At 35.2% G+C, this 25,186-nt stretch overlaps 2 long non-coding RNA genes across 3 annotated transcripts in view; one reads left to right on the top strand and one right to left on the bottom strand.

Annotated features, from left to right (window-relative positions):
• The window catches only part of LOC132679405 (uncharacterized), an 81,766-nt gene extending 62,297 nt beyond the window's left edge, over positions 1 to 19,469 (top strand). The window contains exons 2-3 of one of the 2 annotated variants that reach the window (XR_013552978.1): positions 13,971 to 14,070; positions 19,356 to 19,469. This is a non-coding gene — a long non-coding RNA (uncharacterized LOC132679405). Of the gene's footprint in view, positions 1 to 13,970; positions 14,071 to 15,049; positions 15,551 to 19,355 lie in introns of those variants that run through there. The other variant, XR_009610139.3, reaches the window with a different exon arrangement.
• LOC132679404 (uncharacterized) overlaps positions 1 to 25,186 on the bottom strand; it is a 556,619-nt gene that overhangs the window by 3,356 nt on the left and 528,077 nt on the right. The window lies entirely within an intron of this gene.

Raw genomic sequence — 25,186 nt, 5'->3', positions numbered from 1 at the left:
CATTTATTTCCTGAGTCCCTCCCAGCAAAAGATGGTTTTTCCTAGGATCAGTGGAGGATGGATGGAGAGGAGTCAGATTCTCTAACTTCTTCACACTCGGGCAGCTGAATTTTTCTTGCAACAGGGAGTTAAGAGATTTTCCTGCCCCTGGGTAGCAGTAACCCCCGGGTTTTTAAGTACATTCGACTCTTGAGCAATGTAGGGGTTAGGGGCACTGATCCCCATACAGCCAAAAACCCACATATAACTTTTGACTTCCCCCAAAATTAACTACTGATAGCCTACTGTTGACCAGAATCCTTATTGATAATATAAACAGTTCATTAACACACATTTGGTATGCTATATATATTATATACTATATTCTTACAACAAAGCAAGCTAGAGAAAAGGTTATTTAAAAATCATAAGAGAAAATATATTTACAATACTTTACATATACTTTTTGAAAAAAAAATCCACATATAAGCGGACCCATAGATTTCAAACCCATGGTTGTTCAAGGGTCACCTGTATTGTATACCACTTTGGCCTACATTCCACTGGTCTGAACCCAGTCAGTCAGTCACATCTAGCTCTAAAAGGGAGAACTGGGAAATGTAGTTTCCTGTGTACACAGGAGGAAAATGAAAAGGTGTGTAAAACACATAGCATTGTCTCAGCCTTACCATGATAATGGGAAAGGGACTAAATTGAGGACTCCCTGCGGTTTTCAATCTCCTTAGCTTTGTAACCATGACTCTGGATAATCTGGCATCTGTCTACATCTCCAGCTTTATTTTCTCCCACATCCCACACATATCCTGTGGTGCAGGATAACTGTTTTCACTTATCTAAAAGACTGTGCTCTCTTGAGCTATGTCTTTGCATATGCTCCTCCCCCTTTCTTCACTGAGTTTCCCTTTCTACATCATAACTTCAGGGAATATTCTCCAGCCTTTCTTCTGTGACCCTATAAATCTCCACATTTTTCTATTCCAGCAGTTACCACGCTGTAGTATAATTGATTATAAGTTCTTTGAAGATAGGACAGGAAAATGCAGAGACACGAGGATGGGTAGCAGATTTCATTTGCATTCAGGATGCTGTAGGTCTAATGGTCTGAAAGCAATCTGTATACCCAACCCTGACTACAGTATTGACTCAACTCCTTTGTTTCTGCTATTCTCTCATTCTCCTGCTTTTGTATACACCACTACTCAGCAAGTGATGTTCACTATAACTCATATTCTTTTTTTCATAACTCATACTCTTTATAAAGAAATATTTTAATAATATATTAAAGGAGAGCAAAATATACCACCCCAAAACATGCCTCTTTGGCACAAGGATTATTTTGAGCTGGTTATTTTTTAAAACGGCAGACACTAGAGAAGCTTAGAAAACCAACCAGAGGTTACCCTTTTGTAAGAGACATTTACATTGATAAGGGAAACATCCATTTGTATGGATCTCTCTCTCTGTGTACCAGGAAGAAAAGCATGACCAAATCTCTAGAAACTTCTCAACTGAGAAGGCAAGAACTGAAATCTCCATAACTTTATCCTTGTTTACTGTGCCTTTCCTGATAACTTCTCATGATTGGCCTTCCTCTCTCTCGCCACCACCGCCCCCCCCCCCCCCCCCCACATCTTTTGTCCTTAGCTGAAGATCGTATTTAAGGTGGTAGGTTGGACCATTTTGGAGAGTTACTTAGTTTTCCTGGGTATCTCCCATGTATACTGAAGGTATAAGGTTATTAAACTTCTATTTTTCTCCCATTAATCTGTCCCTTATTCCACGGTGGGATGGGGGTTCTAGCCAAGAACCTAGAAGGGTAGATATACAATATATAATATAGTAGCTAATACTTACTGATAATCATTATTCTAAGTGTTTTACATGTATCAATTCACTTAATTCTCACAACTTTATGAAGGTATCATAATTATCTTATTAAAATAAATGAAGAAAAGCACAGGGAGCTTAAGTAACTTACTCAACCTGACAAAGCTAGCAAGAGTTGGACTTGGGATATGGAGCAAGGTAGTCTGGCTTTGTGGCCTGAGTTCTTGGGACCAGCATTCATCCTCTGTCAGTTAGCTGTGGCAATATTGGTATCATTATTTGGTACCAAGAATGTGACTATATCAGTCAGGATCCAGATGGAAAAGCAAATTTCAACATAGTTCATTTAAGAGAGAAATATTAATATAGAATGTTGGCTAAACAGCAAGTTTAGAATGTTGGAGGACAAACAATACAGAAGAGAAATATTACAGAGGTTACGCAGAGGTTGAGTTATTAGAATCTTTTTAAAAAATTTTTTAATGTTTATTTATGTTTGAGAGAGAGAGAGAGAGAGAGAGAGAGATTGAGCATGAGCAGGGAAGGCACAGAGAGAGAGAGAGAGAGAGGGAACCAAGGATCCTAAGTGGGATCTGATGCTCTCTGACAGCAGAGAGCCTGATCCGGGGCTCAAACTCACAAACTACAAGATCATGACCTGAGGTGAAGTCAGACACTTAGTTGTTTGAGCCACCCAGGCATCCCAATTATTAGAATCTTAAAGCTTAGAGAAGGGACCCCAAATTGCTGGGACTCAAAACGCTAAGGAGATATTGCCTGGCTGGGTCTGTACCTTGGGAGCTTGGAGAAAGTACATTGCAGAGCTAGGAGCAGGACTTTTGAGCAGAGTGGGTTACTTAGCTGGTGATAGTACCTCAACAAAATGGAGGAAAGATCCTACAGAGCTAAAATTCAGACCTCTGTGGAGGGAGAGTGATCTAGCTGGTGCTCTGTGCTGGTCGTCTATCTTAAGATCATAAAGGAGGCTGCCCCAGAAAGTGGAATTCAGAATTCTAAGAAAGGGTGCCTGCCAACTGGTGCTAGTATTCTGGAGGGATTACATGAGTCTATTTCAGGGAGTGTGGGAGAGACAAGAACCAACAGTCACTACCAGGGGAAGAACTCTTGTGGAGATGCAGAGAGGGACAAGCAAACAGGAGTAAGGAAACTTCTTCTCTTGTCATCTTAGCTGTTGAAATAACCTAACAGGGAGCCAGCTGACAAAGAAGAAACGTGGTTTGCAAACAAAATTAAATGAGGATAGGTTTACTGATCTGAGAACTTGGAAGAAAGATCTTGCAAAGCAGGAATCATAATATTCAGAAGGTATTACTTGAGTTAGTGCTGGTACCAACCCTGAAACAGAAAAAAAAAAAAAAAAGGAAGAAGAAAATATCAGAAAATCATGGTGTATTTGAGTGTAATAAGGATGTTTCTGGAGATCAGAAAAAATAGTTCGATAATGCAACACATTAACTTATATATGCAGAGCCTATTAGAAGGTGTCACTGCATTTGGGGATGATCTAATCAAGATTCTTAGAAGGAGCTGGTACTAGCAACAGATGTTTGAATTATTTGTCTGAAACACTTATGAGCTTAACTTCTCTCTTAATTTCTCTTAATTTCTTAATTTATCTATCTTAATTTATCTTAATTTCTCTCTTAAAACAACTAATGAATTTTAATTTACCCATTTATTAAACATATTCTGGATATCGTCTATACTGCACCTGCTTCTGTTTGTTAGGGCAGAGATGGGACAAACTCCACAAACGAAATATGGTGTAGGTGTAAAGCAGGTTCATTGATAAAATTTACAGGCAGAGGGACAAAAAAACACATGTAGTATCCCCAAGTCTCTCCGTCTAACAGAAAGTTGTCCATGGGTGTGGTGTAACTGGATGTGCAGTGGGGGTGCTCCTGAACAGGCTATGCCTCCTGCCATCCCTACTCCTACCTTACATACACTCTACATTTTCTGGAGAAATTGGGAGGAGGCAAAAAGAATCATCGGATGGATAGTCTAATTATGGTGTACTGGAAGGAGTCCAGCCAGGGAACAGAAACTGCACCAGTTATCTAAACAAAGAAATTTAATATAAAGAATTGCTAACCCAGTAGGAACTTGTTAACTAGAAAATCTACAGGCCAAAAGGGAATCCTATGCTGTCACTGAGCAACTAAGGGATGAGTAACTAAAGGGTAAGAAGGGAAGTGGTTTCAATCAATGAAATTTAGAAGAGGGGTTCCATAGAGTTGAGACTCAAGAGTATAGAAGACGGTCCCCATGAGCCTAAAACCCAAACGTTTGAAGAAGAGGTGTCATTCTGCTGGTTTTGCTGTTTCATGGTGGAGGAAGTGGTCCATGATGAATCTGGTTTTGCAAGTGTGTGAAAATCTACAAACCAGATCCAGCTGTTACTACAGGAAGGAATCATGACTATCAGGATGAAGAATCATTGCTAGGATGACGCTCAGAGGAATAGGAATCAAAACAGAAGAGACCAAGACTCTTCTTAAAGCAACCTAGCAGAATCTCTCTAGTAACCCCTATTGGCAGAGAACAGGAGCCTTCACCACGGAGGTAAAATGTAGAAATGTTCTTTGTGGAGTCCAAGCACTAGCATCACAGAGCCTAGCATAAAACAGTGGGTTTAGGCCAAAAGACAATAGTTTGATAAGCAGCACAAACGGAAGGTCTTGGGCTACGTGTTTGGAGGAAGGGGCTTGCTAAAGAGAGAAACCTTCTCATTTCCACTGTAAGTCGGAGGCCTGAGGAGTTTGCCCACCCGCCTAAATCTCAGTTGGTCACTGAGCAGTCCATCCTGGTGAGCCAGCTGTTGTGGAGGATAGCTCAAGAGCACCATTCCACAGATGGAGGAGTCCATCACTTTAATGTTTTTGTAAGTTTCAGAAAAAAAATAATAAGGTGAGGGTGGGATGTAATAAGTGCACTCTCTCACATACCAGTGGGTATTTAATCATACCAACTAGTTTAAAAAACTTTTGAGTCCAATTTCCTTTAAAGTCCCCTTTTCTTAAGCAACTGGTGAAAGATCTCTTGCGCCAAACAGTCCATTGGAAAGATTAATCTAACAGTGATGTGTTGGATGAAAAGGAGGAGGGAGACAGGAAGGCCAATTAGACAGTTAAGCCTATGATCTGACCTATCATTGTGACATGGGAACTGGAAAGACAGAAACATAAACATCATGTGAAAGGAAAAGAAAAGCAAGTAAGATTATAGCAAATGAAACTTATCACATTGTTTTATAGCCAGTTGTTAATATGTCCCTCTCTTTTGCTAGATTCTGAGCAATGTGCTTACAAAGACATTTTCTCATTTATCATTGTTATGGGAGGTGAAGGAAGGCAGACTCTAACAGAAGGACTGTAACAGTGTTTAAAAATTGAGAGAGCAAGACTTCTCTGAAAGCAGCTTGGTGAGAAGGGCACCACTAGTGGAGACGTGGAGCAGGCCTGCCAAAATAAGTGTGAGTGGTATTGGTGGCAACTGGACAGTAACCTGAGTGTCATTAGCAGGCTCCAGTTGTGGCAATTGGCAAAGTCATGAGGTCCAGTGTCATCAGCAACTGTCATGCAATAATAGCTAAATCCGTGAGGCTGTCAAGTGGATGGAAAGGAGCATGCATTTTTGCAGCATGCTTATGATGGCTGCCAAGAGGAAGGCATCTGAACGCTCCATAATCCTGTTATTGGAAGTAACCACCTTCCAATAAGGCAGTTAGAGTGATGATGATGGTGATAATGTAGCATCTAAACTTCATATAAAGTTCCTTCTGTGAGCCAGAAACCTTGTCAAATATTATATATACATTATTTTCTTGATACTTACAGACCAACTACAAAGTAGGTACTATTATCATTATGCCCACTCCACAAATTATGGAACCTGGGCTTAACAAATTAAAGTGTTGGCCAAGATCACACAGATTTAAATGGAAGACCCAGGTTTACTGTTCCAAAAGACTATGATATGAACTATGAGGTTTTATAAAGAAGTTCAAGACCAAAAATGCCATTTATTACTATAATTACTCCTTCCATTGCTCATTGTTACCTGCCAGGCTCACATGGACTGGAAGTTGAAGATTCTATCTAATGGCTTATAAAAATTATGAACCAGGCTTAAGAAAACCCAAATTCCTAAATATATTTGGAACTATAGTGAAAAATGTTTATAATTTGTCAGAAATGGTATCACAGGTATTTTAGAACCCAAGAAATTATGACATAAATTGAATATAAGTTATCTTTGTTTGGTTTTACATGCAGATATGTGTTACATACAAGTTATAAAGTTCAAATAAATGAAAAGAATGGTACTTGTATCTTACAAAGGCAAAGAATTGGACATGTTGGGAAATAGCTTTGGCGTCTTTTTTTTGACCCTCATAATCACTTGTGACCCTAGGATGGCACTAAGCCATCAAATATAAACTGATTTTCTCTGGTGTCTGATTGCAAGCTGTAGGCCTTCATTATGAATATGGTGCTGAATATATCATTTCTTATCATCATCTGTCAAAAAGAAAAAGCAAAGTAAGAATTAAAGAGGTCCTTAATGGATAGGCTTAACACTGATGATGTTTTTATTGCCTCAGATTTTCCATGTATAACATTATACATCCTGCAAAGGTGTTGCCATCCTGAAGAACAGATGTGATAGAACTGGGAAAAATTCTGAGTAGTGATAGGGACCTTATCACTGAATGTAATATAAATGGCACTTAACCGTGAGAACCAACAAATCGCTTTAATCAATACCTAACAAAGATCAGAATGTCTTTCTTAACTGGAAATCGTACAACCTCTCCCCCACATGAAACTCACCCTACTTAAGAATTATAGAAAGGATTCCCCTATAGTTTTGGAAACTTGGTTTGGGATAGCAGAGAGAAGAGTGAGATAAATTGGTGTTCTCTACTGCTTTCCTTTTCTTTCTCCCCCTTTTTTTCATCCCAACACTTGCTCTCCACAAGAGACTATGTGACCTTGGATAAATTATTCACTCTTGGTTTTAATTGTCTCCTTACTAAAGCTAAGAGAGCTGGATTTGTTCTTCTATTACTTCTTCTATATCCTCATGATTTCCTACTCTGCAAAGCTGAAAGTGGCTTTAAAAAAACCATAGAGGAGTAAAAGATAGAAGATAGAATAAGTATGGCAGCTTGTTAGTCCAGGAAAATAATTGTTATTTGTTAAGCAATATTTGTTTAAAACATAAAATATTTACATAAAATACAAAGACAAAAATATTTGCTTCTAATTTTTTAAATGTTTACGTATTTTTGAGGGAGAGAGAATGAGCATAAGCTGGGAGGTGCAGAGGGGGGTGGGAGGGACAGAGGATCTGAAGCAGGCTCTGCCCTGACAGCAGTGAGCCCGATGCGGGGCTTTAACTCATGAACCACCGTGAGATCATGACCTGAGGCGAAGTTGGAATCTCAACTAACTGAGCCACCCAGGCACAGTTTGTTTTTTTAAACAACTTGTTTTCTTAAACATTAAGTAGCTTCTGTTTAACTGCTCATTTTTTATAGTATAATACTCTCTTTGAGGATAGTAATTTTACTTATTTAAAAGTCCCATTCTAATTATTCTATTAATTCTGTTTCCACAGGTGTAAATTCAGGTTGTTGGCTTTATTGTTTCATCCTTTATGGCATAGGTGTTTCCAAATATTTGTGACTTCTGATTCCTGATTATGAACTTAAGTTTGTAACTAATACTTCCCACTAGATTTTCCACTGCTGATTTAAACTTGCTGTAGATTTTTGGTAGATGCACATTATCTAGTTAAGAAGCCCTGTGTAGTCTTAGATTGCTAAAATTTTATCATTAGTTGGTTTAGTGGTTTTAACATGGTGGTTTTAACATGGTGGTTTTAACATCACTGACAATATTTTCACGTTTAGAAGTTCTATTTGGCTGTTTTTCATTTGTTCCCTGTTTTTTCCTTTATTTCTATCCTTTATTAGATTTCTATTACTTTACTATAATTTTGTTTTTCATCATTTTAAAATTCAGGACTCAGCAAGACACTTTGCAACTTTCTCTGGCTGTTGTGACTGTGTTTTCAAGGCCTCTTTACATGACTGCAACTGCCTTCAGGGCTGTAACGTGTTTGCAGCACACTTGTTTCTAACTATTTTCCTTGCACTGGTTTAAAGGTACTCTCCTAGTCTCATCTAAGGGCAAGTAACTCATTCCCCACTTCTCTGGAGCTGTGTCGTGTCTGATACGCCTGTGCTCTGTCATGGCATCAGTTACATAGGTGTATGGCTTTGACTATATCCTTCAGGTTTGACACCAGGAAATTTCCCTCTCTTTTATTCTGTCCCTTCCTTTTCTTTCTCTCTCTCTTTTTAAGCTTGGCTGTGATTTATTTTGTTTTTATTTTGTCTAGTACCTTATGTATTTCCATGTTTCTGGAAAGCATTATAAGATAGTAATGTTATAATCACCATTTTTCCATGTGTTCTCTACACGCTAGTTTAATTTCTTTTCCTTAGAAGAAACTAAAATATATGAATCTTTTGGTAGAAAAAAAAGTCATTTGAGCTTCTTACATTTTTTCCAATTGTCATCCAGCAAGTACACTGATACTAGTAGTGTCTGATAATATCTGTTTCTCTAAATACATGCTGGTTCTTGAAGGTTGAATAAAAGTTAACCAAATGTAGAAGGGAAGAAATTCCTTCCAAACAGAAGGAACAGTAGGTGAGAATGCCAAGAAATATGAAAAATATGTGTTTGGGGGTTATAAGAGGTTCACCACGACATGGAAGATCATGGATTTACAAATTGTAAAGGATTAAAATCCTTGCCCTGTTGCTTTCACATCCTGGGAAAGTAAGTTCATTAACATCTTAGGCCTGATTTTTGTCTCCTATGACATAATAGTTTTCCACTTTTAGTTTTCCAGTGAATATTAAATAAAATACTGTTAGTAGTGCACCTAGTAGGTGTAGATCACCTAGTAGGTGATCAGTCAATAGTAAATTATATCCATACCTAGAACGATAGGTCCATAATAGCCAAGTGTTGAGGGATGGATGGAAAATGATTCTGATTCCACGGTATGAAAAGTTCATGAGGTCAGAAAAAGAAAAAGTTTAGATTTAAACTTTAAAAAGTTTAGTGGGCTATGTAGGGTAAAATAAAACATTTTCAATTGTTAAATCAGCCATGCATTTCAGGAATAAATCTTATTGGTAACATATTATCATTTTTATATATTGCTAGATTTTATTAGCTAATATTTTGTTGAGTATAAATCAATTTTCAAAAGGGATAATGGCTATAATTTTATTCTTCTCTTGAAGTTGATATATTTTTTTTTTCAATTTTAGAATCTGAAAATGCCAAAACCATAGAATACTTTGATATTCTATGTTCTGGATGGGCTTATTTAGAATTGGCAACGTTTTTGTTCCTCAAATGTTTGTTAGACTTCACCAGTAAAACCACCTGGACCTTGAGTTTTCTCTATGTAAAGGTTTTTAACTACAAATTAAGTTTCTTTAATAGACATGGGCTATTCTGGTCATGTTTTCCCTTTTGAATGAGTTTTGGTAGTTGTGTCTTTTAAGGAATTGGTTCATTTCAACCAAGCTGTCTAATATATTGGCCTAAAGGTATTAGTAATAATTTATTTTTTCATTTAAATATCTAAAGATTCTTTAGTGATACTACCTCGCTCATTCCTGTTGATAGTAATTTGTGATTTCTCTGTTTTGTCCCTGATCAGCTTGGATAGAAGTTTAGCAATTTTATTGATCTTCTCTCACAGGGCAATCTTTTGTTTACAATGATTTTCTCTACTATTTTTTTTGTTTGTTTGTTTTATATTCTATTGATTTCTGCTGTTAATTATTATGTATTTTCTTTTGTTTCCTTTGGTTTTAGTTTCATTTTATTTTGTAGTTTCTTAAGCTGGAAGATGAGGTTACTAACTTGAGAACAATCTTCTAACCTTTGTAGTTTAGTGCTATAAACCCTTTAGTGCTATAAATTACTGTGTTAGCAGCATCTCACAAATTTCGGCCTGTAGTGTTTTATGTTCATTTCAAAATACTCTCTAATTTTCTTTTTGCTTTCTTCTTTGTTCAATTAGCTATTTAGAAGTAACATACTAGTTTCTATGTTTTGGGGGATTTTAAAGAGATCTTTCTGCTAATGATTGTTCTCTGACCATTGTAATTAGAGAATATACTATGTATGACCAAAATTCTTTCAAATGTATTAAAATTTGCTTTTGATATGTTTGGTAAATATTCCATGTGTCTGCTGTTGTTGGATGTAATATTCTACAAATGTCAAATGGGTCAAATCAGTTGATGGGGTTGTTCAAGTCTTCTATATCCAGACTGATTTTCTGTCTAGTTTTTCTATCAATTATTGAGAGTGTGGGGTATTGAAATCTCTGTCCTTAATTGTGGATTTACCTATGTCTCCCAGTTTCCCCCTGCCCACAGGAATTTTGGGGCTCTGTATCAAATGCATAAATGGTTAGAATGGCTTTGTGTTCTTGATGAACTGCCATTTTGTCATTATGGAGTAACTTTGCTCTGAAATCTACTTTGCTTGATATTAATATGGCAATTCTGTCTTTTTAAAACTAATGTTAAAATGGTGTAACATTTCTCACATTTTCATTTTTAATCTATTTATGTCTTTATGTTTAAAGCGAATTTCTTGTAGGCAGCATATTAGTGGTCTCCCTGTTTTATTCACTCTAATAGCTTTTATCACTGAATTGGAGTGAGTAGGTTATATCCATTTTACCTGGATATTGATACGATTGGGTGTAAGCCTATTATCTTGCTGTTTGCTTTCTTTGTCTCATCTGTTGTTTGTTTCTCTTTTCTTCTTTTTCTGCCTTCTTTTAGATTACAGGATATTTTTTATGATTGCATTTTATCTCCTTTGGTGGTCTTCATTTGGTTTGGTTATTGCATTAGAATTTACAGTAAACATCTATAATCAGAGAGTAACTTCAAATGATATTATACCTCTTCATATATAGTAGAAGAGCCTCGTAATTACATACTTCCATTTTTCTCCTGGTCTTGTGCTTTTGCCATGTATTTTATTTGTACACATGTTACATACCTCACACAATATTGTTGTTATTTTTTAAGCACTCCATTATCTTTTAAGGAGACTTAAGGAATAAGAGAACAGCTCACTTTTAAACTTTTAGCCTTATTATTTCTCTTTGAGAATGTTCTAAAAACTATGGATTGTCCCCTTAGAAAGAGTATACATAGACACAAACTATACCCTAAATACTGCTGATAATTACAGGGGGTTTTCTGAAAACTGAAGCCCATGCACAGATCCCTGCTTTATAAAACAGAGCATTCATGTAAGCAGTGAGGCTTCAAAAATACTGGGACTGAAGGTATTAGTCTTAATACGATTTTATTTGCCATAATATTCGTGAAGCCTATGGAAATTCTCAGTATGATATATTCATACAATGTTACATTATATAGCCATTAAATAACAGCTTTGAGGAGAATATATCAATATAAGAAAATGATAATAAAATATTATGTGACAAAAATAAGATACAAAATAAGATACACACTGTGATCATAATTGTATATATAAACATATGTCATTTACAATGTTTTTTGGCTGGAGGTAACAGAATACCTGAATAAAAGTGGTGTAAACTAAGTGCCTCTTTTTTTCTCAATGCAGTAAGTATATAAGTATATACCTCATTAGAGACATATTGTTTCTAGAGACATGTTGGTTTGACAATGTCAGTGCTGTGTCAGTTTCTCTTGGCCATCATCTCCTGATCGTAAGATGCTTGAACATTTCTCATTTCAAATTTTCACACATCTCTATTTTAACAGGAAGTAAAGTATTTCCCAGACAACACAACTGCCTTTCCTTAATCAGACTATCCCTCAGCCCTTATTGGCCGGGACTGGGTCACATACCCTTGCTGCAAAGAAGTCTGAGAAAACAGACATTTGATATTTTCAAACCTCTGTTGTGGAAAGTCATTTCCTGTAGCAAGAAAGTAAGTTTGGGAGACAACTGAGAGTCTCTGGCACGATCAGCAAGAGACAATATCCTGGAGATAAATTCAGCAAGGCAATAATGCATACATAGCAGGTTATGAGTGATTTAGAACATTTGTTGCACATATCCCAAATTTTCAGAACTATGATCATGATAGTTTCATGAGTAATTTATTTAACTGAAGAATAATTATCTTAGATTGAGCTAGACATAATACTCTAGAATAACTCAAATTCTTCTTTTTTCCTTCTCAATATAATGAGGTCACACTGGTTGTCTGCATTTCAATTATCTAACATTTCTGAATTGACTAAAACATTGATTTCTTACATTAGAAGATTCAAATGAGCTAGCCATTTGAATAATACATTTATTATTATAGAATAATAATAATATATAATTATATAATAGTATTAAATATTATTAATATTTGGTGTTTAATAATTGATATTAATTATTTAATTATTATTTCTGCTCTACTGTTCACATATTATTTATTTTTTAATTTTTTTTTTTTTCAACATTTTTTATTTATTTTTGGGACAGAGAGAGACAGAGCATGAACGGGGGAGGGGCAGAGAGAGAGGGAGACACAGAATCGGAAACAGGCTCCAGGCTCCGAGCCATCAGCCCAGAGCCTGATGCGGGGCTCGAACTCACGGACCGCGAGATCGTGACCTGGCTGAAGTCGGACGCTTAACCGACTGCGCCACCCAGGCGCCCCTACTGTTCACATATTATTATGAGCACCTGGTACAAAATAATTTATTAATTTTTAAATCCCTGCTTTAGTGTTAATAAATTAAAATAAATAAATATTACAGTATCATTATGTTTAACTGTAAAAGGTACATATACTACATACTACTGTGTAATTCAAAAAAATCCTTGTTAAAAATTTATCAGATGATAAAGTTGAATGGAAAGTTCTCATTCTTGAATCATTTATGTTTTTTTCCCCCTTCATATGTCTTAGAGTCATTTTGGTGAATCTTAATGAAGGGAGGAAAGAAATATAGGTGTTTACTTACTTTACTCACTTTGAATGAGAAGAACATTGATATCTTTGATAAGGTACTTAGACAAGACAAGAAAATTAGGGGTTTTGTGGACACAACGTCAATAGACAGATTATTCTTCTTCTCTTCCATGCAGTCCTGTTGTGTTTTGTTTTTCTTTATCATTTCTATGTTTAACTAAATACATAATTTTAATTTGGGGTTAATTTTAACATTTGGAAGATGTTGTTTTAGTTTAATATGTTCCTTAGAGCAGTTATAGGTAGGATCATTTTTAAGTCAACAAAACATATATTGTAATTCAAGTTTTAATTTTTCCTACTAACCAGTGAAGACTGGGTGGGAGAAGAAGAAAATGCATTACAAATGGAGCATCAGTGGAAAAGTAGCATTTCAAGTCCACATTGTGCAGTTAATGCTAATATTTTGCCCATATCCAGTTCTTAAGTCATTTTTTTCAGTTCAACATCATTATTTTTACTGTCTAATCTTTTAGTGCCACCAATATATTTAAAAATGAAAGTTCATCAGATAATTTTTAAGTACATAATTAAAATGACAAGAAAGTACTTTATTAAAAATAAAGATTTCCAGTTATTAATAAGTAGTCATGAAACTATACTAATATTTCTGGAAAAAAAGGGAACCATCAAATTAGCCTCCACATTTATTCTTTTTGAAACGTTTAGTACATATGGTTTAAAGCAATACCATTATCTACTATTCAGACTTCTGGAAAATGCAGTTCTTTACACCTTTATAAGATAGTGAAATATAGTGAAAACTTACATATCATGACCCATTTTATATTCCCTGCGAAAGTGGAATTTGATATAAGACTGGTTTAATTTATGCTACATTCAAGCAAAGTCATTACTGTCAGGACAGGAAAAAAAAAAAAAAAGAATTTCAGAGTGGTGATTCTTCTTTAATATCAATCCCGAGATTATACTATGATAGCAAGATCCTATTATACTCTCGTCTCCAAATGGATAGTGCACATAAGTAATAACAGTGGTTGTATATTAATTCTAATCTATACATTCCATTTCAGAGCAAAAGATAGTTTTTCCCCACTTCTGCTATCAATTGAGATTAGAGAATCCACTCTGTTCTGAGACTGATATCCTGACATGATGATGGAAATAATCAAGGTAAAGGACTTTGACATGCCACTTTCCTTAATTCACTTGGGATCCTAGTCTGTATTAGGGATTAAGCCAGGCATTTGATATTCAAAATTAAGTACAACGCAGTTCCTAATCTGACAGATCTTAGTATCTAGAATAAGGGTAGACATGCAAATTATATATATCAATTCATATATTTCTAGTACCTGCTTCAGAACCTGGGATACAGAAGGCACTTTAATAGTAATAGGAGAAGTAACACCACTACTACTAGTAATACTATTATTACTAATGCCTGATATTTAGTAAATACTTACTAACCAGGAACTTACTTACCAGGAACTTTCATAAGTGATTTATTCATTTCGTAGCTCTTAAAAATGTAATGATATAAGCGCATTATTTTCTCATGTTATTGATGACAAAACTAAAACTCAGATAGATATCCATTGAGTAAACATATTGATTTGTCATCATGGCCAGCTCTACCTAGTGATTACAGGGAAAACATCACAGGTGTGCTAAACCCTGAAAAGAGAACACAAGTTGACCAGAATAAGAATCAAGCACGTGGAGAGGCAAAGGGGACAGTCAGTGTAAAAAAGCTGGAGGAATACAAAGCAGAGGAACTATGAGTATTTCAGTCAATCTCAAGTTTAAGGTCAAGATAGAGAGCAAAGATGAGTATTGAAGGGCAGAGACATGGCCAACCAATGGAAGAAAATGTTACTTGCAATACTAAGTATGAAGGGGATGAAGGGAAGGGATTAGATGTAGGAGATATTTCAAAGACAGTGGCCGCAGGACTTAGTGATATAACAGGCAAGGGCAAGGGAGAAATCTAAGGAACTCCAGGGTTCTGGCCTGGGTGTGTGGGTGGATCCTTCAGAAGGGCGAGGGGGTTCTACGAGAAGATGCAAATTTTTAGTTTTAGATATGGTGATTTTGAGTTGTCTATTAAATAGTCAGCTGATATACTCAGTCAATTTATATTCTAATCTAGAGCCCAGTAGGGAAAGCTGCACAGGAAGAACAGAGAAATATTCCTAATATATTATCTCTGAGCCAAAGTCATGGAAATAGATAAGAGCACCTTGAGGGAATGTGGGATGAGAAGAGAAGAGAAGAGGAGAGGAGAGGAGAGGAGAGGAGAGGAGAGGAGAGGAGAAGAGAAGAGAAGAGAAGAGAAGAGAAGAGAAGAGAAGAGAAGAGAAGAGAATGTGGGAATGTGGTGAGTGAGAAGAAGATGGCAAAGGAAATGAGCCAGCAAAATAGAATAAGAAAAGATAAAAACAATATAAAAGAAATAAAAATGAAGAAGCAAGAGAAAATGGTATTTCTGAAAGCAAGAGAGCATTTGTCTTCCCTTGGCCATATCACAACTAAATCGTCCCTCAGTATGAAAATAGAGTACCATTCTTCTAGTTTTGGAATGAATAAATCATGGGAATAAAGGCACAGCATAGGGAATACAGTCAATGATATTGCAGTAACGATGTATTAGGACAGAGGTAAACATAGCATAATGCATAGAGAGGTAGAGCCACAGTGTCATATACCTGCAAATAATGTAACATTGTGTGTCAACTATAAAAAATTAGAAACTAAAAAAACTTCCTCCCAAAAACAACAACAAAAAGAAAATACACAACCAGGTGAAAAAAGATAAACATCTCGGCAGTAACAGTTAACACTTAAACAAACAAACCTATGTTCTTGTTTCACCCTAAAATTAACTTCTTTTAATTTAAATTGTATTATTCTGGATTCACTGATGAAATCTACAATTACTTGAAAGCTGCCATTCTTAGATAAGCTATTAGGCATTAGACATGCATTTAAATGGATAGTTTTAATTTTTTATTTCTTAGTCCATAATGAAGTATTCTGGAAAGATAAACAGTAGTACATTCAGATGCTGCTATACACAGCACATGCTTTTGTCATAGATATTGTTCAAAAATGGTTTTTGAAGAATTAATAAATGAATAAAACAGGGGTCTATGACTCTAAATCCTTTGAGGGTAGTATTGATCACAATTGCCTTTTAAGTTTACAAAACCAATTTTAAATAACTTAATTTGGCCTTGGAAAAATAAAATGAATGCTTAAAGAATGAAACATATTTAGGGTAATATGGTTCCAGTCCCTACTTTAGAATGATGTAAATCAAATACCCTATTTAAGAAAATTTAAATCTCACAATTCCTTTAGAAGTCAGAACACCTGGGAACAATAACAAGGTATTATATATTTTTGTGTGTGACCAGAAAATCACATGCATTTTAAATTTAGATATCTGACAAGGAAGTGTTAGATGTCCGTGGCAGGATTAATTTTTGCTCTGTCAGAACTGACCTGGTGCTATAGTTATTTTAAGCTCTAGAAATAAGGAACTGTTATGGTTGCCAAATACGAGGTGCCATCTAGTGGCCATTGAGAGTTAAGACAAATGTTCAGAAGAACTCCAAAGTATTCTGATTATTTACATTTTTTCTTCATGGTGAGTTGTATTTATCACTTTCTGAATGATATGATCCATCTCAACCAGGTTTCAAATCCTTCAAGTTCATATTCCTACAAGTGAATCTTGTAGGAATCTGGTTAGAATCTTGACTGGTTTAATATTTCAACTTCGTGTCAAGAGGTTTTCTTACTTGATTTTAGTGTAAGAAATATTACCACCTACTACATTACAATTAAAATAAGTATTAGAGATTATATTGTTTTCCAAGGTTCTCAAATTTATTTTTTCCTTTTCTTTCGCAAATTAAAGTTGAATATAAATTGAAGATGCCCTACAAAGCTAGACTAAGGGTCAAACAGAAGTATTTGAGTGATATTAATAATTCTCATAGTCATTTTAAATGTAAAAAAGAACAATAGCTTTGGATTTATACAGAAGGTAAGTGCAAAGTATCATGAAATCCCATAAAATGTTAGAATTTCCATATTTAAAACAAAATAGAAATGTAGACAAAACATAGTTCTCATGAATGTTTAGAATTGTTTCCAAGAACTCATTGGAAATAAAGATTAATAAATTATAGTATATCCAATGTTATGACCTTGATAAACATGATAATGTAGTGATGTACTACTTGATATTGATGCTTATTCTGATCATAACTAATATCTATAAAGATATAGTAAATGAGATTATAGCTCATATTACCAGGTAAAAGTGAAAATTGAGGAAAATTAACATTATCATCATCTTGACATCCAGCATTTATATACATTTACTATGGAGTTTTGATCTAACACATTCATTTTATTTTGGCAATAGTTATCACTCATTTTTATTGAGCAGTCATTTCCAACTTGGGAAATTCTACATTAAGCACTTGATAAAGCAAAGATTTATTAAGGTTCTCTGATCTGGCCTGGAAGGACATCATTTCTGTGTAGCAATCCTGGTGAGCTAATGGGAAATGAAATAGTTAGAATTTATGAAATGTCATTTGTTTAGTAGAAATTATATATAAAATGTATGGCAAAGGTTACATTCAATCAGCAAATATTTATTAAATATCTATTATAAGCAAGGAGCTGGGAATATATCTATGAACAACATAGACAATGTTATCACTTTTAAGGGGATAAAATTATGAGTAATATTTAGAAGAGATATCTGATAGACAAGTAAAAAAATAAATAACAAAAGTTCAGTTAGTAAAAAAAATCAAAGCAAAATGGGTTGGAGAACAGAAGACTAGGTGCAAACTAGAAAAATAATTAAGTGTGCCCTTAATTATTTATTTGATAATTTGAAAAGGTTGGAATCTACTTATGTAGGCACTTCTGTAAGCAGTTAGAGATTTATATTCAGGCAGTAGTAGGATATTGGTGTAATATCCTTTTGGATTATAACTTGTGCCATTATAATGAGTTACCAGCTTTCTCTGAGTTTTAAAAATCAAATACTAATGAAAACAATAACCCATCACTACAACTGTGCCTCACTATCTAAAGCTTTGAATAGATTTGTATAACCAGGATGCTGAAATGTTTAACTCAGTAGGACATAACATGAAATTATTTTGCTTTTTTCATCCAACCAGGACTAAGTTAAATCTCATTTCCTTGATGAGCAGCACATCTTCTAAGAATATCTGAGCAGACTTCCTTAGCTTCCCAGTCATCTACAGTTATTAAAACCTCAGTCACTCATCATCCAGTTTATCTCCTCCTAGCTAGAACCTGAGTCAGGGAAAAGGGAAGAAAATTGTTTTGCTACTTTACTCTTTATCATGCCTCTGATTCTAGCTTCTTAAATTTGGAATCAGGAAGAATGGATTATAGAGAAAAGGCAAAATTATTTTTTCTTAACTGGGCATATGGTTAGAGTGCTCTGCTGGGCAATGCTGCTTTTTGGGGTATTACTGATTAACCCTGTATGAGAAGTGACCCATGCTGGTCCTCTTCTAGGGAATGTGCCTTAGCAGTAGCTCCAACTTAGCCCTGTCCAACTGTCTTCTACTTCCAAAATAAACTTCTAGTTCCAAAAGCCCACTCTTAGCTTCTTGCTGCTGGGTCCCAAAAATACAATTGAAATTCAAGTATCCTTGGCTGTATCCATTTAATCACTAGGAAACTGATGCATGCTTTCCATACCAGATATTGGAAGCAGAAGTTTTGATGGTTTGGAGGCTGTTGGACACAACAAATGCTAAATTAGAGAGTGCAATGGGGGTCTCACTTGAATACTAATAATTCCAAAATTAAAGGGAGAATAGTGGTAGTTAGGTATTGTGGTGGAGATTAGTCGATGTGACACATGCCCACTTTATGATCAAAGGACCTTTGACTCCCCAATATTCTTAGGCCTTTTTAATACCCATCATAGCCCAGGAAACACAAAAGGGAGTAAATAGTGTCATTTTAATTATTTAAGTTGAAGACACCAATTGTTTTCCAGGTTCAAGATACAATATAAAATATCTAGGAGGTAAGAGATGGGAAAATGTTGAGTGGAAAAGGGAGATCGTTGAACTGAGTTAAACAAGTTAAAGTATGTCACTAACACTAGTAGCTCATCATTTAAAGACACAACTTGTTATATAGATGCTGCTTTAGGAAACATTCCACACCCTTTAAAATCATTTCTATAATACTGAATATTTTTGTTACAAAATACAGTTACCTTATTAAAGAGGTGATGAATAAACAAAATCCCTCTTTGATATTGTACCTGTTTTCTCTTTTTTATGTCTTATTGTAGTTGTGAAACATGCATATTAAAACTATGTTTTGGGTTGGCTGGGTGGCTAAGTCAGTTAAGTGACCAACTCTTGATTTCTGCTCAGATCGTGATCTAACGATTCCTGAGATCAAGTCCCGTATCAGGATCTGCACTGACAGCACCATGCCTGCTTGGGATTCTCTCTCCCTCTCTCCCTCTCTATCCCTCCCCACTCATACTCTGTCTCTCAAAATAAATAAATAAACATTTTAAAAAATAATAAAAATAAAAATAAAACTATGTGTAGAAAATTTTTTGAGTTCCTTGAAGAAAATCAGTCTATAAATACAAGGGTCTATTATTACTATATAGTGTGTGTTAGACAATAAAAAGTCCACATGACTCAGTTGTATTTGCATGGCACTTTTATTAATTTATTTTTAGCTCAATTGTCTTTATAATAGCATAAGGTGCCATTGTGTGAATAATGCTCTATTTATTCAGAGCCCACAAAAATCTGTGTGAATAATGTATTTAGCACTCTAGATCACACCTGATTAATGCCAGTATAAATTAAATACTGTTCTATTGCTGTGAGAAATATTGGCTCTACTTATTTATCATCATGTTTGTCTTTTTTTATTATGGGAGCAAAAGAAAAGAAGTTTGAATATGCATGATTATGGAGAGTTTGCTGGTCAAATATTTAAATTTCTATTCTCATTATTGGTATACTATCTGGCCAAGTGAGGAAACACATTGGTCTCTTTTTTCTGAGATGTCTGTCTCATTTGGGAACAAAGAAATGACAAGCTCACCTAAATGATATTTACAAATATGCTATGAAATACTACTCACTTTGTCTCTTTGGTGTATATCCTTCTAAAGTGGATTATACACATTCCAATATTCTTAAGACTAGATAAATACAGTTACATTTGCTTGAGACAAAAGCAATATAAAGTAAGATTACTAGAAGTAGTTATTGAAAGGAGAAAATACATTCCAGGAAGCAAAAAAGAAATACAATAAACTTAAAATTATTTAAAACAAAAGCAACTTAAACTTAGTGGAGATAGGTGCTAGGAAGGAAGAGGCATATACCAAGAAGTACAGGAGTAGTAGGGGAAGACAGGCAGGAGGTATTGAAAAAAAGACTTCCTCTTTTAAAAGTTTTCATACCCTCCTCTTTATTTGGGGACTAGATAGAAAGTACTGTATTTTAAGGCTACCATTAGGAAGGTTTAGGTACATTGGTTTTTCCCTTTAAAAATGAAATTACAGCATCTGCTTAAGTATAATAGACTAGCTTCTTCTGTTTATCTCCTATAACTACTCAAACTCCATTAAAGTTAAAGTAAAGAAATAATAAAGTATTAGACAAAAAAGAAAAAGTTGCAGAAAAGGTGAAAAATGAATGAAATTTTCCAACACAGTTTTGAAAGATGGATATCAGAAGGATGATTGGTAACTAACTTAAGGTAGAATTGAGGCAGTCTTAAGGTAAAACAAAAGAGAGAAAGCAAATCAGCACAATTGCTCCCAAGAAACCCTGAAAAACAGTGATTAAAAGCATGAGCTATGACAGGAGATGGAAAATAAGATGGTGGTCTTATTTAGAGCAACTAGGTCCATGGGGCTCCTGATTCTTCCTGTGAAGCTCGCTATGATAGCCTTTATCCCTAAAGGTCACACTCCTTCAAATATGGTGAATGAAAACAGACCCAGGACAGGGCACATAAGACATTTCAGGACACCATAAAGATTTTCTGAATAAAGGAGACCAAAAGAGTGGTGGACTCAAGACAGGTCACCAACAATAACTGAAAAACAGAATATAGTTCAGATTTCCTCAAGAATAATGCTGGAAATTAGAAAACAATGAAGCAGTATTTTCCAATTTCTGAGGGCAAATAGTTTAATATTTGGTAAAAATAACCAGCCAAACTATCCATACCCAGCAAAAACTATCAATCAGGTATGACAGTAGAATAGAGATACTTTCTAATGTCCATGGGCAAAAATATATATGCCCAGTATATCTTTTCTTAGGAAGCTAATAAAGGGTAAGTATCAGCAAAATATGGAAATAAACTGAGAATAGGGAAAATCTAGGATTTAGGTAATGGGTGATCCAACATAGAAAATTGTCAAAGTCCAAGGATGACAGTTTTATTCTAGGCTGAGACAGAATCAGTCCAAACTTGACAGAGGATGAAGATATAAGAGGAAAATCTTTCCCAGGAAAGGCAACGGACCTCAGATGAGATTGAACATTTGAAAAAATATTTTAGGTATTTGGTAGATCTTTGAAAGACTGGGTAAAAAAATTAGTGATAACTGCATCACTCATCATTAAAATTAAGAAGTACCTAGATAACTAAGCAAGTGAAAAAAATTAAATATAGCTTGTGAAAAAGATATTCTAATTCATTATTTTGGTCGGTTCAGCAAAGAAAAGAGTTGCACAGTCTTGACTGTATACACTGAGTATTGTTTAACCAAATATACTGAGAACAAAGAGGGAGCAGAGGTGAGGGAGGGAGGTGTACAGTAGTTTAAAAACATTAACTAATTAACTAGCCATATATTGAGAAATTAAGCTGGCTCTGTATAATATTGATAAATTAAGCATAGCTATATAAATATATTATTTAGGAATATTTAAGTTAATGCTTGAAGAAAGAGCTAAAAATGTTAAAAGATCTTGCCTTTAGGGAAGAAGTCTGGTGGTGGCAGTGAAAAAGTTGGGCAGAAAACTGACATTTTTGTAAATATAAGCAATTTAGTTATTGGTGACTTGTTAACTCTGTATTGGCACCTCTTTGATCAAAATACTTCATGCAATTACAATTCCTGATTTGAGCATCTCTATTTGGGAGCTATTTCAACCACAAACTCAATGGGATGTTATCTGTATATGTGAAAGCTTTCTAGTTTAGGCATTAAACATACCCACATAGAGCAAACGGCCAAACGCCCAGAATGGCAAAGTATTAGGCAATGTGTTTAATAATGTCATTGGGATTTTCTTCCTACACCTGGGAAAGTTCCATGAAGTAGACCTAGTCTATTTTTAGATTGATAACTTTGCCTGAAAATGCAATCACTTTAGAAGACTTCTTGATTGCCTTCTGGATTTTTTATCTATTCCTATTACTACTGGAGAAAACTAAGAAGTTAGTGTGAAAGAAAGGAGGTAATATTTAAAGATATGTTACACCTCAGGCTTCCCAAGAATTCCTCAAATTCTTGAAGATCTTATATGTCTCTGTTCTATTAAGTGTTTTCTGAGCATATATCGTCAAAATCCTCTGCTAGGAGGTAGGCTTAGGATACGCTTTATGGTCTAGAAATATGTTCCAAACATCACACTAGCTTGAAGAAAACCTCATTAAAAATATTAAAGAAATACAAATAATGTTTGAAATGATAGAATAAAGATGATCCTTTTGTTCCAGAGAGCTTACAGACTGATTTTTGTTAAGTTAATTAAACAAGGAGACCATTAGACTAAGGTGGCTCTAATGCCATGGCAACCTACTAAGCAAACCAAACTCTAAGCCTGTAAATAAATACAAAATCAAAACCTTGGGGCACCTGGGTGGCTCAGTCGGTTAAGCGTCCGACTTGGGCTCAGGTCACGATCTCACTGTCTGTGAGTTCGAGCCCCACGTCGGGCTCTGTGCTGACTGCTCAGAACCTGGAGCCTGTTTCAGATTGTGTGTCTCCCACTCTCTCTGACCCTCCCCCGTTCATGCTCTGTCTCCCCCTGTCTCAAAAATAAATAAAAAGTTAAAAAATTAAAAAAAAAACCTAAGAATAATCAATAATAAACCATCAACTAGGTTTTAAGATACAACCAATCAAATAGTTTCCTTGCTTTGCTTCCACCTTTTCTCTATGAAAGTCTCTCCCCAAGCCCTTGTGAATGGAATGCTCTTAGCCACTTCTTTGGCACTGCTATATTACAATCACTTGTTGCTCAAATAAACTCTTAAAATGTTTAATATGCATCACTTTGTCTTTTAAAATTCAATGAATTTCAGCTTGGTCAATTTTAATTTAGAATTTACATAGTTTGGAAAATAGTTCTTTGAAACTTTGAAAAAATAGTTACATTAGATACATCAAACTATGCAAAAAGGAAGACTAGTTCAAAAACTGTATGCGATAGCTAACATTACTGTTCTGTCACAATTCAGAAGAAAGCCTGGTGTCATATTTTTGCATCACTGTTCCACTGATAGATCTACTCGGTCCTAAAATATTAATTTGTTAGCTCATAAAACAATATATTTTTTTCTTTTTGCAGATAAAATAGCTAATCAGTGGGAAAACAATGCAGAATTTTGTGTAAGAGAAGGCACAGGTTGATTCAGAAAGATTCAAAAGGGTTATTTTCCAGAACAACCTTGGAAATAATTTATTTAACTGCCTTATTGAGTGGATGTAATGAAATTTTGGAGTGGTAGGAGGGTTTGGAGCTGACAGCCAAGAAAGAATTCTTGAAGACATCTTTGGTGCAAAAAGGTGACTTTATTAAAGCATGGGGACAAGACCCATGGGCAGAAAGAGCTGCACTGGGGTTGTGAAGAGTAATTGGTTACATACTATGGAGTTGGGGGAGGTAAAGTCAAGAGGAAGTTTCTTAAAAGGATTTTCATATACTAAAGAATATTCACAGGATACTGGAGGGCTAGCTATTGTCAAGCTAAGGTTGTTTTTCCCTCTAGCAAAGCATTACCATTAAAATAGTAGGGAGTTCCTGGAGAAATGTATACTCTGCATTTGCTTCAAGTATTTGTCAAGGGCTGTAGCTTATACGGAAATTTATTTTTACCTGCTATTTTCTTCTTCCCCATATCACTATAGAGGGGAAGGTGATGTTGGGGCTCCAGGAAATGGAGTCTACAGGTTTCTGGAGATTAGGCTATTGATAAGATTGCCTTTTTCTTGAAATTTACTAAGATATTTGTAAACTGAAGGAGACTCATGTCCTGCAGGACTCTAATCTCTATCAATCAACCATTTGTTTTCTTTCCTTTCCTTTGTTTTTGGGCAGCCAGGAGTTCCTGAGGAATATTACACATATCTCACCTTGGGGAGGGTGAGGGCAGTGTGCTAGCTTGTAGTTTGCCCTCAGCCTGCCTTATGCTCTCTCATCATATGCATTACTTTGGATTAGCAAAACATAGGGGTAAATAACCAATGAATAGTCAAAAAAATGTGGTAAGGCTAAAAATTTTTGCCATTTTGACAGTTGACTCAAAACATTCTCCTTAGAAAGGCGTTTTACCTGGTTATTGAGTAGCTTCTCTTAAGTATGCTAAAATGTTTGATTTTTAATTTAGTGCTATTTCTTTTTAAATAAGAGCCCACACAGAGTGAATGTAGGTTGTCACTTTCTGGGGCATTGTGTTAATTTCATAATTACATAGTCTTGTATGACCGTATTTCAAAAGATGTCAGAGTGATTTATTTTTTGTATTTCTGGTCATTGAGAATGTTCATTGCTTATATGAAAGACCTTAATGACTACAGCCAACTTCCAATAGAAAGGCAATAAATTCTACAGGTAGTTGTCCCTCCAACTCTGAATTATCTTTGTGTCAGTGATTACTTCTAATATACTTGCTTTATTTCAACCCACGTGTCCCTGATCTAAATCACTTTAAGAATCTCATTGGTGGAAGGGGCCTTGAAGGCCACCTCATGGAATTTCTATGTGAGACAGTAATCTCCTCTATCCAAGACTTATGTCTATGGAAGACAACTGGGACAGCTCACCTATGACGGAATGCCCCTCAGATGAAGGGGTTTTTGTTCATCCATTTCTCAATTCCTTTATTCACTCAATCATTTATTTAAGTGTTCAGTCTTACATTATCCAAGTCTCTTTAGAATTTTAAATTTAAAAGAGTAATTAAAAACAATCATGATCTCACAGACAGG

This window comes from Panthera onca, chromosome A2, assembly GCF_046562875.1.
Source record: "Panthera onca isolate mPanOnc1 chromosome A2, mPanOnc1 haplotype 2, whole genome shotgun sequence".
Classification (NCBI taxonomy): Eukaryota; Metazoa; Chordata; class Mammalia; order Carnivora; family Felidae; genus Panthera; species Panthera onca.
The sequence above is the reverse complement of the archived record's forward strand: the minus strand, read 5'-3'. Positions and strand labels throughout refer to the sequence as shown.